The sequence below is a fragment of the Zonotrichia albicollis genome, chromosome 4 (genome assembly GCF_047830755.1).
Source record: "Zonotrichia albicollis isolate bZonAlb1 chromosome 4, bZonAlb1.hap1, whole genome shotgun sequence".
Lineage (NCBI taxonomy): Eukaryota > Metazoa > Chordata > Aves > Passeriformes > Passerellidae > Zonotrichia > Zonotrichia albicollis.
Window position 1 is genome coordinate 662,375 of NC_133822.1, and position 13,695 is coordinate 676,069.

Consider the following 13,695-nt stretch of genomic DNA (forward strand, 5'->3'; position numbering starts at 1 on the left):
AGTGAGGGCTGGAGGGTTTCCATTAGAATGGGAGCAGAGCCCTGTCCCTGAGCAGGGAACTGTCAGGAACAGAAGGTCACACCCTACATCCCCATTCCTTCACTGAGAATTTCCCAGAGCCACGAGGCAGGACAGGCAGATGTTGGAATCACAGAATCAGGGAATCCTGGCATGGCTGGGTGGGCAGGGACCCCAAACCCCTGCAGTGCCACCCCTGCCATGGCAGGGACACCTCCCACTGTGCCAGGCTGCTCCAGCCCCAGTGCCCAGCCTGGCCTTGGGCACTGCAGGGATCAGGGGCAGCCCCAGCTGCTCTGGCAATGCCAGCCCAGGCAGGAATTGCTCATTGCCAAGATGCCACCCATGGCTGCCCTCTGGCAGTGGGAGCCATTCCCTGGGTGCTGTCCCTGCAGGCCTTGTCCCCAGTCCCCCTGCAGGCCCTGCCAGGGGCTCTCAGCTCTCCCTGGATCCCTCTCCTGTGCAGGTGAGCACCCCCAGCTCTCCCAGCCTGGCTCCACAGGAGGTTTCCATGACCTCAGGGCCTGCCCCAGAGCAGTTTTGGTTTCCTGTTGTTGAAACCCCCGAGCCCTCAGGACTCCTTTGCCCGGCTGCTCTGGGTATCCCCGGCTGGAGCCCTGCGGGGCTCGGGCTGTGCCCAGCCCAGGCTGCTGGTTGTGGCCAGGGGAGGCTGCAGAGCGGGATTTCCCGCAGGGCTCAGTTTGGTGCCCTCAGGAGGGGCTGAGAGGGTCCGATGGCCGGAGCCGGCTGGTCCCTGAGCCCGGGCTGAGCCGGGGAGCTCCGGCTGCTGCTGGACCATATTTGGGAAGGTCGGCGGTGCAGCCCTGCGAGCGCGGCGCTGCTGCCGAGCGCGGAGCTGCCGGGGCAGCGCTGGGGCCGCCGCTCATCTCCCCGGCAACCCGGCAAACACAACATTGCCCAACCCTGCCGGCTATAATTAACCGTGCGCCCCGGCCCCGCAGGAGCCGCTGCCCTGGCCGCCTGCGCTCCCGCGCTGCCGGCCGGGATAATGTGGATAATGTTCCCCAGAGCAGCGAGGAACATTCCCTGCAGCCCCGGGAACGTGCGGGCTGCCGCAGGCCAAGGAATGTGGGCTGCTCCTCGGGCTCTTTGTGCTCGGGCACTCGGAGCCGTGGGATTTGAAGCAGGCCCGGTCAGTCGGCCCAAAAGGCAGCCAGAGAGAAAAGCTCTGGCTTGGGGTTTGGAAAAGCTCCCAGAGCAGCGCTGGGTGCTCGGCAGAGTCTGTGGCTGCGGGAGAAGGGAGGAGAGCTCGTCCCCTCCTCCCTGCAGGGCCGCTCAGATTAATGTCAAACTGGCGCTGGGAGATCCTGTTCTGATGCCTGCTGGAGGCACCAGATCACGCCTCAATGCGAGCCAAGAATAGATCCCAGAATTCTTCATCATCCACAGCCTATTCTGGGCTGCAGCCTCCCACCCAGCGTGTGCCCGCTCCCGCTGGGGATCCTGCTCAGGCTCAGCTCCATCCCTGCTCCAGGGCTGGGGGCTCTGCAGGCAGAGCGCTCCTCGTGCTGAGGGGCTGCCCTCACACAGAGCACTGCAGGGAATCCTGCAAGGGTTTGGATTGAGGGGGTCCCTGATGCCCCCCAGTGCCACCCTGCCAGGGACAGGGACACCTTCCGTGAGTCCGGCCTGCTCCCAGCCCCGGTGTCCAGCCTGGCCCAGCCCCTGTGTCGGTGATGAGGACATTCCAGCTGTTGTTCCCAGTGGGATCCAGTGCCCTGTGCCACAGCCAGGGCACAGAACCATGGCCTGGGGTGTCTGTCCCTGTCCCTGTCCCTGCTGGGAGAGGGGAGCTGGCAGCTCCTGGCCCTGCTGCTGCCAAGCCCAGAGTTCAGCTGTATCTTAGCGTGTTCCAGAGGGCTGGAGCAGAGACCAAGGAAGCTGTTCCAAGGCTGGAGCTCTAGAAATCAGCTGGAGGAGTCAGGCTGTACAGCCCCGGCCCTCCTGGGGGTGGGAATGGGCTCTGGGGGCAGCTGGAAGGTTTGGGAATTTGCTTGGATGGTTTCATCCTGTCCCCAGAAGCCACAGCAAGCCACAAAAAATGCTTTATAAGCCCATTTCCCTCCAACAGATGAAACAGGGAAGTGAAACTCCTGAGGTTGTGCTATTTTTTCCCGCATTAATGGCCACCATGGTGCTAATTACCACACTGGGTGCCGTGTAAATTCTAGGAGTCCTTCCCTAGCAGCCCTCACACTAGAAAAGCGTCCATAAACGAGGAGTTTTACCCACTCAGTCATGGGGGACACTTGTGGTGGCATTTCTGTGTGACAGTCCCGTGGCCAAACCCCAGCCTGTGGCAGGGGGTGACACGGGATGAGCCTCAAGCTCCCTCCCAGCCCTGACCATTCCAGGATCCCGTGATTCCGTGCCCCCTGCCAGCAGGGCAGTACAAAACCGTCCCTCTTTTCCCATGGCAAAGGCCACGTTTTCCCTGTAAACTTTAACCACGTGCAGGAGTCTGTGCAGGGTCAAGGCCTCGGCGAGAGCAGCACGGAGCAGCTTAGTGGTAAATCTCATGGCAGGAATTCACTTTGGAATGAAGGATTGGATGGCTTCCTGCTGGTTCCTGGAGGATGCTGGCACTTGGAAAGCAGTTTATCCACGAGACAAAGACAAATCCGGGCACGGCGACAGCGGATCCAGGAGCCCAGACTGCCAGCATGACTCAGAGATCCCTGCTCCAGCCCTGGCTCCCTGCTCCCTCTGGCTCCCTTTTCCCTTCCCTTCCCTTCTCCGTGCTCACCCCGATCCCTGGACACGGTGGACTCTGTCCCCACCCCAGTCCCCTGACCCCCATCTCTGGGGTCCCCCCCTTGCAGTAACGCTGGGGCCACCTGAAGGCCACGGAGGGGCTCCTGCTGTCCCCGTGTCCCCCCAGCCGCGGGGTGCTGTCCTTGTGCTCCTCCTGCTCCCCCCGAGGCCGTGGCCACCCCCGGGAGCCGCAGCTCGCCCACCCCGGGGTCCCGAGGGCTGTCACTGTCCCCTCGCCCCCGTCCCCGGGGCTGGGGCCGCCCCACCGTTCCCCTGTGCCCGCCCTCGCCCCACCATCCCCGACCCCCTGTCCCCGTGTCCCCATGGCCATCCCAGTGTGTCCGTGTTTCTGTCCCTGACACATCCCCGTCCCACCATCTCCCTGTCCCCAGTTTCCGCCCCCGTGTCTGCATCTCCGCCCCCGAGTCTCCGTCCCCTTATCCTCATTCCCGTCCCTGTCTCCTCAGGTCCCCGTTCCTGTCCCCATCCCATCCCATCCCTGCCCCTGTCCCCCCATTCCCGTCCGCGTGTCCCTATCTTCGTCCCCCTGTCCTCGTTCCCATTCCGCCCCTCCATCCCCATTCTCATCCCTGTCCCCCCGTCCCGTCCCACTGTTCCCGTCCCGAGTCGCGATCCGCGTCCCACAGTCCCCATCCCCGTCCTGCGGTGTCCGTGTCCCTGTGTCCGTGTCCCCATCCCCGTGCCCATCCCTGCCCCCGTCCCCGTGTCCTTATGTCCGTGTCCCCGTCCCTGTGTCCCCATCTCCATGCGTTCATTCCCGTCCCCCTGTCCCCGTGCCCATCCCTGCCCCCGTCCCCGTGTCCTTATGTCCGTGTCCCCGTCTCTGTGTCCCCATCTCCATGCGTTCATTCCCGTCCCCCGTCCCCATCCGTGTCCCCGCGTCCCCGCCCCAGCCACGCCCACCACCGATAGCGCCGCCCACCAACGACCACGCCCAACTCAAACTCCGCCCCCTCCCCCTCGGCCCCGCCCCTCTCCCCCGCCCTGAGGGAGCCGCGGCGCCGCCGCCATTTTGGAGCCGCCGCCGCCGCCGCTCCGCCGCCGCTGCCCGCGCAGCCCCGGCCGGCCCAGCCCGCGGGCCCGGCCCGCAGCCCGGCCCGGCAGCGCCCGAGGGCAGCCCGGCACCCGCAGGTGAGACCCGGCTGTCACCGCCGCCCTCGCGGGGCAAGGGTCGGGGCTGGGCCCGGCGCCGCGGACTGGGCCCCGCCGCCCCCCAGGCTCCGCTCCGGCCTCCCGGAGCCGCCCCCCGAGCTCTGGGGGTTCGGTACCGTTTGGGGGGTTAAAAACCTGCCCCGCCGAGCCGCTGTCCGGGGCTGGGCCGTGGTCCCGCCGCCTCGTTCCGTGCGGATCTGGGTTAAATCCGCCTGCTCTGCGCGTGACAGTTTCCTTTTGCCGTGTTTTGGTGCGTGCGGGGCGGGCTGGCGGGGCGGGGGGCTGGGGCTGCGGCCTCCCGGTGCTCCTGGAGCTCACCTGGCCGGCCGGGAGTGGCCGGAGCTGTCGGGAGTGGTGGCGGTGGCAAGGTCAGGGGTCAGGTCACCCTTCCTGCGACTCAGATCCCCCTCCTAGGGCTCAGCGCGCACTCCCGAGGGTCTGCTCACCTTCCGGGGGTCCCCTGCCCGAGGGTCACATCACCTCCCTGGGGGTCTGCTCCCTTTCCCGAGGGTCAGGTCCGCCTCTCGAGGTTCTTGTCCCCCTGCTGGGGGTCAGGTCAGCCCCGGAGGTCAGGTCCCTTCGGGGGGTCTAATCACCCTTCTGAGGATCCCCCTTCCTGGGCTGTGGTTCTCCTCCTATGGGTCAAGTCCCTCTCGGCGGTCTGGTCCCCTTCTGGCGAGTCAGATCCCCCTCCCAGGGCTCTGCTCCCCTTTGCGGGGGTCTGGTTGCCTTCCTGAGAGTCTGACCCGTCCTCTGCGGTTCTGGTCCCGTTCCCGGGGGTCAGGTCCCTCCCGGGGGTGAGAGGAGAGGGATCAGTGGTCAGGGTCCCTCTCCGGAGGGTCTGGTCCCTTCCCGGGGTCAGGTCCCTGCCGGGGGTCACAGGAGGGGGCTCAGCCTCCCACGGGTGCCACCCTCCTGGGGACCTGCCCACCTCAGGGTGCAGAGTTTGCCCGTAAATGTCACCGTGCTGGTTTTATTAACGACCAGAAACCGGGGTAGGAGTGGAGGCCCCGCTGGAATCACCACAAGATTGATCTGACAGGAAAGCGGCTCCTGGCAGAGGCTGGGAGGGCCCTGCTGAATTTGAGGGCCTTGTTTTGCACCAGCTAAAAAAAAAAACCAAACTAGGAAGTGAAAAAGAGAAACTGAGCGAACTTGGAGGGGCCTAAGAGGTTTTTCCTCGCTTGATCCCCCACTTGGAAATCAATGTTTTAAAGACTTAAAGGTTGTTTTCATTGTTTATTTTGTGCCTAAGAAAGGAGAAAGTGGTGATTCCAGCCCTGCCCAGCCCTACAGGTTTGAACCAAGCTTTTAGGAGCTGATTTGGGTTATAAAGCTCTGTTTAAAGCCTGATGAGAGAAGAAACATTTATGTTTTCTCTTATTACTCTGACACTTAAAAGCGAACATGCTGCCAAAATACTTCAGTGGTAAAAAATACCCTTGGTGGATGGTAGTATAGGGATTTCCATGGCAACCAATGGTGATCTCATGGGAAGCAAAGTTAAATTTTGGGCTGTCAGTGGGAGCACATCATGGCCTGGGCTGGCCTGGGTGACATTTGCTCGGCAGAAGGTGCTGAGGGCTGGGGAGGAACAAACTGGTCTGAAACCAAGGCTTGTTCTCTGTGTGTACACTGATATTCCTGGTGCTTTCTGTACTTCCTTTGGATTAACGTTGGAATCCAAGGATGTGGGACGAGGTCCTGGCTGGCAGCGGGGACAGATTGGCGGTGCAGCAGCAGGTGCCTGTCGGGCAGGTGGTGCAGCAAAGGTTCCTGCAGAACCTCACGCTGGGGGAAGGTTTGTTGTGGGATGCAGGAGCTGGGGAGCATCTCCTGCTCAGCCTGGTGTTCCAGGAGCTCTGCGTGTGCTGTGGGAGGGACAGGGTGGATTTCTGACTTCACAAATTGGAAACTGTCAAAAATAATAACGACGAGGCAGCGCTGTGTGAGAGCTGCTGCTCGGGGGTTTGTTACCAGGAGAAAAGTGCTCTGTGGGCTTACAGGATTTTTGGGAAGCTCCAGGCCGCTGTTGGCAGAGCTTGCCTTAGGAACAGGGGGCTGGGGGGCCCAGCTGTGTTCCAGATTGGGATCCCCCCCGTCCTGATCACAGCTTCCCGGTTGGATTGGGAGACAGCTGGAGGGAATCCCATCCCTGCTGTCCCCCACAGTGAGATCCTGAGTGAGAAGGGGGTGTTGGTTGTTAGTGCTTCCTCTCCTCTTTGGTAGGGAGATATCCCAGTGTTTCCTGTGGTGCTTTTCCATGCTCTGTGCAGGGAATGCTTCATTTGACATCTCCCCTGAGTTTTCTGGCAGCAAAGGGGACCCAAAACTTTTCTTTCCTGAGCCCAGCAGTGGTATAGAGGAATTCCAGCATCACAGAGCCACGGACTCTCCTGGGTGGGAAGGGCCCCCAGGGATCACAGATCCAGCTCCTGGCCCTGCACAGACACCCCAACAGTCCCAGCCTGTGCATCCCTGGCACGCTGTGCAAGCACTCCTGGAGCTCTGGGGCTGTGCCCGTTCCCTGGGGAGCCTGGGCAGTGCCAGCACCCTCTGGAATAGAGCCTGTCCTGATGTCCATGCTATCCCTGCCCTGGCACAGCTCCAGCTGTTCCCTGGGTCCTGTCCCTGCTCAGCAGAGTCTGGGGGGAGCTCAGGGCTGGGAACAGAGGGCTGAGCTCTCCTGCTCTCCTTGCTGAGTGCCAGGGGTGCAGGGAACGGAGGGCTGAGCTCTCCTGCTCTCCTTGCTGAGTGCCAGGGGTGCAGGGAACGGAGGGATGAGCTCTCCTGCTCTCCTTGCTGAGTGCCAGGGGTGCAGGGAATGGAGGGATGAGCTCTCCTGCTCTCCTTGCTGAGTGCCAGGGGTGCAGGGAATGGAGGGATGAGCTCCCCTGCTCTCCTTGCTGACAGCCAGGGGTGCAGGTGGAGCAGCCCTGGGCTCTGTGCTTAGGATCATGACTCTGTGGATGTCATCCAGCAGGATGGTTCAACAGGGGCTGCGAGTCACAGTGCCTGAAGGGCAGGAGCTGCAGCTCAGCCGTAAAAATGGGCAAACTGGAATGCCAGGAAATAGGAGAGTCTCTTGTTGGAGTAAATCTTGGGTTTGGAACAGGAGTAGAACAAGAATAACTGGGAAATTTGGGTGCAAATGGTGCGGGAGAAACGGGTGAGGTCGGCGAGCTGAGAGCAAAGGAGGAGCTGGGTGCTTCAATCATAGGATCAAGGAATATCCTGAGCTGGAAGGGACCCACAGGGATCATCCAGTCCAGCTCCTGGCCCTGCCTGGGACCCCTCAAATCCCACCCTGTGCATCCCTGGGAGTGCTGTCCCAGTGCTGCTGGAGCTCCGGCAGCCCCAGGGCTGTGCCCATTCCCTGGGGAGCCTGTGCCAGGTTGACAGAACTTCAGAGAACTTTACAGGGAGGAAGGTTTGTGGGAGGTCTTGTTTTGCTGCATGCAGAGTTCCTGAAGAACTAATTGAGGAGTTAATAGAGTGAGTTAATGAGTGACGGCAGTGCTCGGCCGGGCTGTCAGACACTGAGCCTCGGCCGGGAGCAGCAGTTCCTCGCTCCTGGCCCTGTCTATAGGGAGCACAGCCCTGCTCCCAGTTACATTCATGGGCTGCCGTGGTTTTACCTCTTTTCATGGAAAATCCACAGATGTCGGGGTTTATGGAAGGCTCAGGGAAGGAATGTGGCCTCTGTGTGACCAGGAGTAGCAACAAAGGCTCTTAAGTGTCTCCTTTGATTCAATATTATTGGAAGCAGGAGTGTGTTGTCTTTCCTGGCTGCTGCTGTGTTTCTCTACTTGAGCTTTTCTTTTTCCCTCTCTGCTCCTGTTCCTCCCACCATCCTCCCCTCACTCCTGATGGACTTCCCTGCTCCTTGTTTTGATCCTGCCCAGCTGCCAGCACTGTAATAACCAATATTGACATTACTATCGCTGCCTGGACTATTTTTACCTGCACCTTAACTCTGGTTTGGAGGGAAACTTGGGCAAATAAATATCAGTTATCTCAGGAAATGAAGCTTTTGCAGCCAAGTTTGAAAATATCAGACAAAAAAGGCTCAGATTTAGGTGGAATTTGAGTGCCACACATATTGCTGTTGGATGAGGTGTGGAAGTGGGAAGTTCCATCTTTGTGTTTCTTAGTGCCTGTTAGTCCCAGATGGAGCAGAGGCACCTCGAGAGTGGCAGTAATAAACGTCTGCAGGGCCCGAAGCCTGACCAGAATTGTCATTTTTGTCAGGGGCGCCTTTAAACCGAACCCCACGTGGCACGGAGCCGTGACCGGGGGCTGTCACCGCAGCGAGGGTGAGGTGCTGTCAGGAGGAAGTGCAGCTCCTCAGCCTGAGCTGGCAGCTCTGCAGCTGCTGGGCTGGGATTGCTCCTCCTCGTCCTTCTCAGTCTCTCTTTGCTGTGTCCACTTGTTACCTGAGAGCCGGGAGCTCTGGGGGCGGCTGTCCCCGGTGTCACGGTACCCACACACCCCATTCCTTCCCCCAGAGTCAGCCCGGGGTGCCTGAGGACACGGGATCAGCTGGGCAGGAGGGGAAGCTGGAAGGCGTGAGGGAAAAACCTTCTGGTGAAATGGCAAAGGGCAGGGAGTCACTGGGGGCAGGCAGAGCTCAGAGCTCTTCCCTGCCCGGGGCAGAGTGAAAAGCTTCTCTGGCACAGCTTTCCACAGAATCTGCTGAGCTGGAAGGGAGCACAGGGATCCCAGATGCAGCTCCTGGCCCTGCACAGACACCCCAACAATCCCAGGGAGGGGAGCTCCGGGGCTGTGCCCGTTCCCAGGCAGCCTGGGCAGTGCCAGCACCCTCTGGGGCAGAACCTTTCCTGCTTCCCAGCCTGACCCTCCCTGGCACAGCTCCAGCCGTTCCCTGGGTGCTGTCCCTGCTCTCAGGGAGCAGAGATCACAGCTGCCCCTCGGGATGAGGCTGCAGCCCCTGGGGAGCTCTGAGCTCGGTCTCCTCCAGCTGGACATTCCAAGTGCCCTCAGCCGCTCCTTGTGTGGCACCTCCAGAGCCTTCCCCATCCCCATGTGCCTCCTTTGGATGCTCCCCAGGAGCTTTAGGAGCTCTTGTTTTGTATGTTGAGGTGCCCAGTCCCAGGAGTGGAGGTGAGGCCTCCCCAGTGCAGAGCAGGTCAGTCCCCCCGTTGCTGCTGTCCCTGATGTCCCTGAGACAGGGATGTCCCTCCTGGCACCAGGGCACAGCTCCCTCAGGTCCCCCTTGCCATCCAGCAGGACCAGGTCCCTTCCCAGAGCTGCTCTCCAGCCTCCCCATCCCAGCCTGTGGGTGCATCCAGCTGCAGAATCCGGCACCTGCCTGTGTTAAACCTCACACTGCTGCTGATTGCCAGCCCTCGCGTTTGTCCAGGTCTCTGCAGGGCCTCTCCCTTAGGGGAGGCAGCAGCTCCTCCTGGTTTTGTGCCATCTGCACACTTCCCTGGTGTTCCCCTCAAGCTGCATCCAGGTCACAGTGAAGGTGCTGAAGGAGCTGGGCCTGAGCTGGAGCCAGGTGGAATTTGGCTTTGCAGGGAAACTTCCCAGACATCTGGACTGCTCAGCCCAGGGTTTGTGTGGGCCTGGCAAGGCCCCTGCTGCACTTGGGGGTGCCTGTGCTGGGAACCTGGGGTTGCAGTGGGATTGCAGTCCTGCAGTTTGCTGCTGCTCAGAGCTCTGTGGCCTGGAGTGACACTGATGAGTACAGAGTCACTTTGATTCTGATTTCCCCGAGCAGCTTTTGGAACAGTGGCAGCAGAGCAGAGCCTGGCATGGGAGAGGCACAAACCTGCAGGAGTGGGGATGGTCTGGCTGCTGCTGCCACAGGAAGGAAGAAGGAAATAGAGCACAAGAAGCTGCTTCAGTTTCAGTTTTGTGTTCGATTCCTTGTGAGGACTGAGTTCTGTCACACCTCAGAGAACACACCGCTGGCTCTGCTGTGACATTTGGGTGGCAGTCTCTTCCTTTCCTTCCATTCTCGTAGCCCTGCACAGCCTGCAGCTCGTTCCAGCTCCTTGCTCGGCTGTGCAGCGGGCTGGGATGAGAAGGTTGTGTTTCCTTAGCTGTTTATTTGTGTTCTCTTCCCTCGGCAGATCCCCCGGGACGCCGTTTAATTGAATTCTTTTATGTTAAGATGGATTTCTTTTCTTTGAGAAGGATAATTGAGCCTGTGAGCTCACAGGTTGCAAACTGTCCCCGTGTCCCCGAGGCAGAGGACGAAGGGCAGGGTTGCCCCGTGCCAGGAGCGGGCAGGAGGCCAGGCTGCCCTGTGCTGGCACCGCGTCTGTGCAGGATGGCAGCGGCACGGCGTGGGCACGGGGCCAGCACCGGCAGCTCCGCAGCTGGAGCGGCACGGCAGCGCTGGCACCGGGCACGGCACGGGCACCTGGGAGCCAGGAGGGAGCACAGTGACAGGGCCAGGGCTGGCCTGGCATTTAACCAGGGCGTGGTTGGATGGCGCTGGCAGCCTCGTGGTGCAACATGTTCCTGGTGCGGCCGTGCCGCTGCTGGGCTCGCAGGGAGCAGGACTCAGACACCTCCCCTTCCTGGGAACTTCTGCTGCTGCCGCTGAGAGCCTGCAGCTCCTGACAGCACAGGGACTGGAGCTGCTGGAGGGAACCCAGAGAGGCCATGGAGGCGCTGGAGCCCCTCTGCTCTGCAGCCAGGCCAGGAGAGCTGGGAATGTTCACCCAGACCAGAGAAGGAACCAGGCAGAGCTGAGAGCCCCTGGCAGGGCCTGCAGGGGGACTGGGGACAAGGCCTGCAGGGACAGCACCCAGGGAATGGCTCCCACTGCCAGAGGGCAGCCATGGGTGGCATCTTGGCAATGAGCAATTCCTGCCTGGGCTGGCATTGCCAGAGCAGCTGGGGCTGCCCCTGATCCCTGCAGTGCCCAAGGCCAGGCTGGGCACTGGGGCTGGAGCAGCCTGGCACAGTGGAGGTGTCCCTGCCATGGCAGGGGGGGCACTGCAGGGGCTCTGGGGTCCCTGCCCACCCAAACCATTCCAGGACTCTGCACTTCTGTTTCACTGAACGTGAGTCCCACTGCTGGAAGTTCTGCCGGGCAGTTGGAATCTGGGGCTGGAATGTGATGGGGTTGCAGCAGTGGGGCTGCACTGGTGTTGACAACAGCCATGGTTCTGGGTTAGGTTAAGTCAAGCTCAGCCCAGGGAATGGAATAGCCAGGTTATCCTGAGAGCCCTGAGCCAGACACCCCATTCCTGCTGAGCAGGTGCTCAGTCTGCACCATTTAGCAAATTGGAAAGCACCAAAGGGCACTTTTTCAGCTTAGCTCTGCAGTTTGTTTCCTTTTTATTTTTCAGTTGGAAGATTGTTTTTCTTTGTGCTCAGTTGTTATTTACTTCTTCTGCATTCTCCTAGTCCTTGTTCTCTGCCATGGTTAGAATGAGATGATATTTAAAGTCCCTTCCCACCCAAACCATTCTATGATTCCCTGATTTACTGTATAATTATTTAATGTTGTACTGTCCATGGTATACCCTAATTTTTCTTCCATGACTTTCTAAGTATTTCCCCTCCCCCAACAATGTGTTTCATACTTTGCCTTTGCTTTCCAGGGGCTGGAACCTCTCCCTAAGTTCACACCTCTGTGATGTAAATCCTCTTTCTGAGGTTCAGTGGTTCAGGGTTCCTTTTTTAGTCAGTGGAGGAGCCAGGTGCTCATTCCGTGTCTGTGCAGGGGTCTGAAGTAGCTGAGTTGTGCTGGAGAAGCGCTCCTTCCTCTCCTGCCAGGGAATCTGTGTGACTGACTGGCATCACTCATCCTCAGCATGAAGAGCTGCACCTCGGGTGGGCCCCAGCCTGGGCAGGGAACAGGGACAGGGACAGGGACAGGGACAGGAGCTCCTCTGGGTCAGGCAGCTGAGGAGATTGGGCTGGGTGCTCCCCAGCAGCTTTTCCAGCCTGAGTGATTCTGTGAGTGTGAGACACTGAGCTTTAGCCACGTCCAAACCCCGAGCTCTGCCTGGGAACCTTCTCCCTCTTCCACAGCCCGTGGATGAGTTTGCTGCTGGAAGCAGGGAGGCATTCAGAACCCCACAGATCTCTCTAGGGCCAAAGCACTGAACCAAATCCAAGCTGTTGTTGTGCACATGCCCAGCACAGCTGGTTTTCAGTTCTGTGAGGAGCATGGGGCACAGCTCTGCTGCTCCTGGCATCAGGAGATCGTGGAGCTGCTGGAGCAGGTCCAGAGGAGCCCAGCACGTTCGTCCAGAGACAGCCTGGGAGAGTTGGGAATGTTCAGCCTGGGGAGGGGAAGGTTGTGTGGAGACCTCAGAGCACCTTCCAGGATTGAAGGGATCCTAGAGAGCCAGAGAGGGACCCTGAATCAGCACTGGAATGCCAGGACACAGGGAATGGCTTCCCGCTGCCAGAGGGCAGGCATGGATTGGGTTTGATTGGATATTAGGAACAAATTCTTGCGGCCCTGGCACAGGTGCCCAGAGCAGCTGGGGCTGCCCCTGATCCCTGGCAGTGCCCAGGGCCAGGCTGGGCACACACTGGGACAGTGGGAGCTGTCCCTGCATGGCAGGGTGGCACTGCAGGGGCTCTGGGGCTCTTCAGGCAGAGGACAGGGTTTCCCCTCCTGCTTCAGTGTCTGGCATGGGGAGGACCCAAAGCTCAGAAGTTTATCAATATTTTACTGAGTTTTTTCTTTCTGCTTTAGAGAAAGTTTGTTTAATTATGGCTGGTCCCAGACTGGTGGTGTGTCACTGAGGGCTCTGGAAACTCAAGGATGAGCTGTAAGGGGCTTTAGGGTGCCCGATGCTGGTGGGGGTTTGGGATAGGGTGCCAGCAGTGACTGCACACCCAGTTTCATGGCTGTTACACTGTAACTTCCTCTTGCAAAAGAGGCAATTTCAGGCCTTCTGTTTTTCCTTCCCTTCTGTCACCTTTGTTCTGACACATGAAATTACTGGTGCAAGGCAGTGATGTTAGTGTGGGGAGTGCTTCCAGTGTGTCCATGGCCTCCCTGCTCCTGCTTTGCCTCCATTTCCAGCAGCAGCTCTGCTCAGGAATGTTGTGTCTTGCAGGAAACAAATGGCCACTTCATTTTTGACAGGTGAATTTTGGGCATCAGCAGCAATTTCCCCATGGAATAAGGGGTCAGGCCTTGGCAGGGGCTACCTAGGGAGCTTTGGGGTGCCCATCCGTGGAAGTATCCCAGGAATTCCTGGAGGTGGCACTCAGGGCTCTGGGACAAGGTGGGCATTGGGCACAGTTGGGACTGGATGGGCTGGGAGGGCTTTTCCAGCCTCAGGGATCCTGGGGTTCTTAGAGCTTCTTCGTGCTGTTTTCTCAAATACCTGGAAGCAAATGCTGAAATGAAACAGTGCAGTTCCCAAGCACAAAACTGTTGAGTTATTTTTAGTTTCAGAAGAGAAAAGCAAGGAGAAGTATTGAGTGTATCCTTGGGGTTTGGATCTGTGCTGGAGTTTTCCGAGGAGCAGTGGAGTGAGATGGGATCACCTGGTGGGCACGGGAGACTTTGGCCATGTGGGGAAAATCCTGTTGTGTAATCCCAGTTTGTTTGGAGCTGTGGACAGTGCCCTGGTCAGGAATGTGTTGTTTTGGGAAAAGCAGGTGGGATCACCACCAGCCAACCAGCAGGACCAGTGCTGGGGGAAGCAGGAGGATCTGCAGTGCCCTGCTGGGTTTAGGTTTTGGTGCTGTGGGGGAATTCCTGCTGAGGAAATGGCT

The 13,695-nt window shown here is 59.6% G+C and overlaps 1 protein-coding gene across 2 annotated transcripts in view; it reads left to right on the top strand.

The window, feature by feature from the left end:
• Positions 1–3,783: 3,783 nt before the first annotated feature.
• Positions 3,784–13,695, top strand: part of PPP6R2 (protein phosphatase 6 regulatory subunit 2) — a 58,497-nt gene continuing 48,585 nt past the window's right edge. For both annotated transcript variants that reach the window (XM_074540294.1, XM_074540295.1), the window contains exon 1: positions 3,784–3,945. The gene's annotated coding sequence lies outside the window, so the exon portion shown is untranslated. The remainder of the gene's footprint in view (positions 3,946–13,695) is intronic.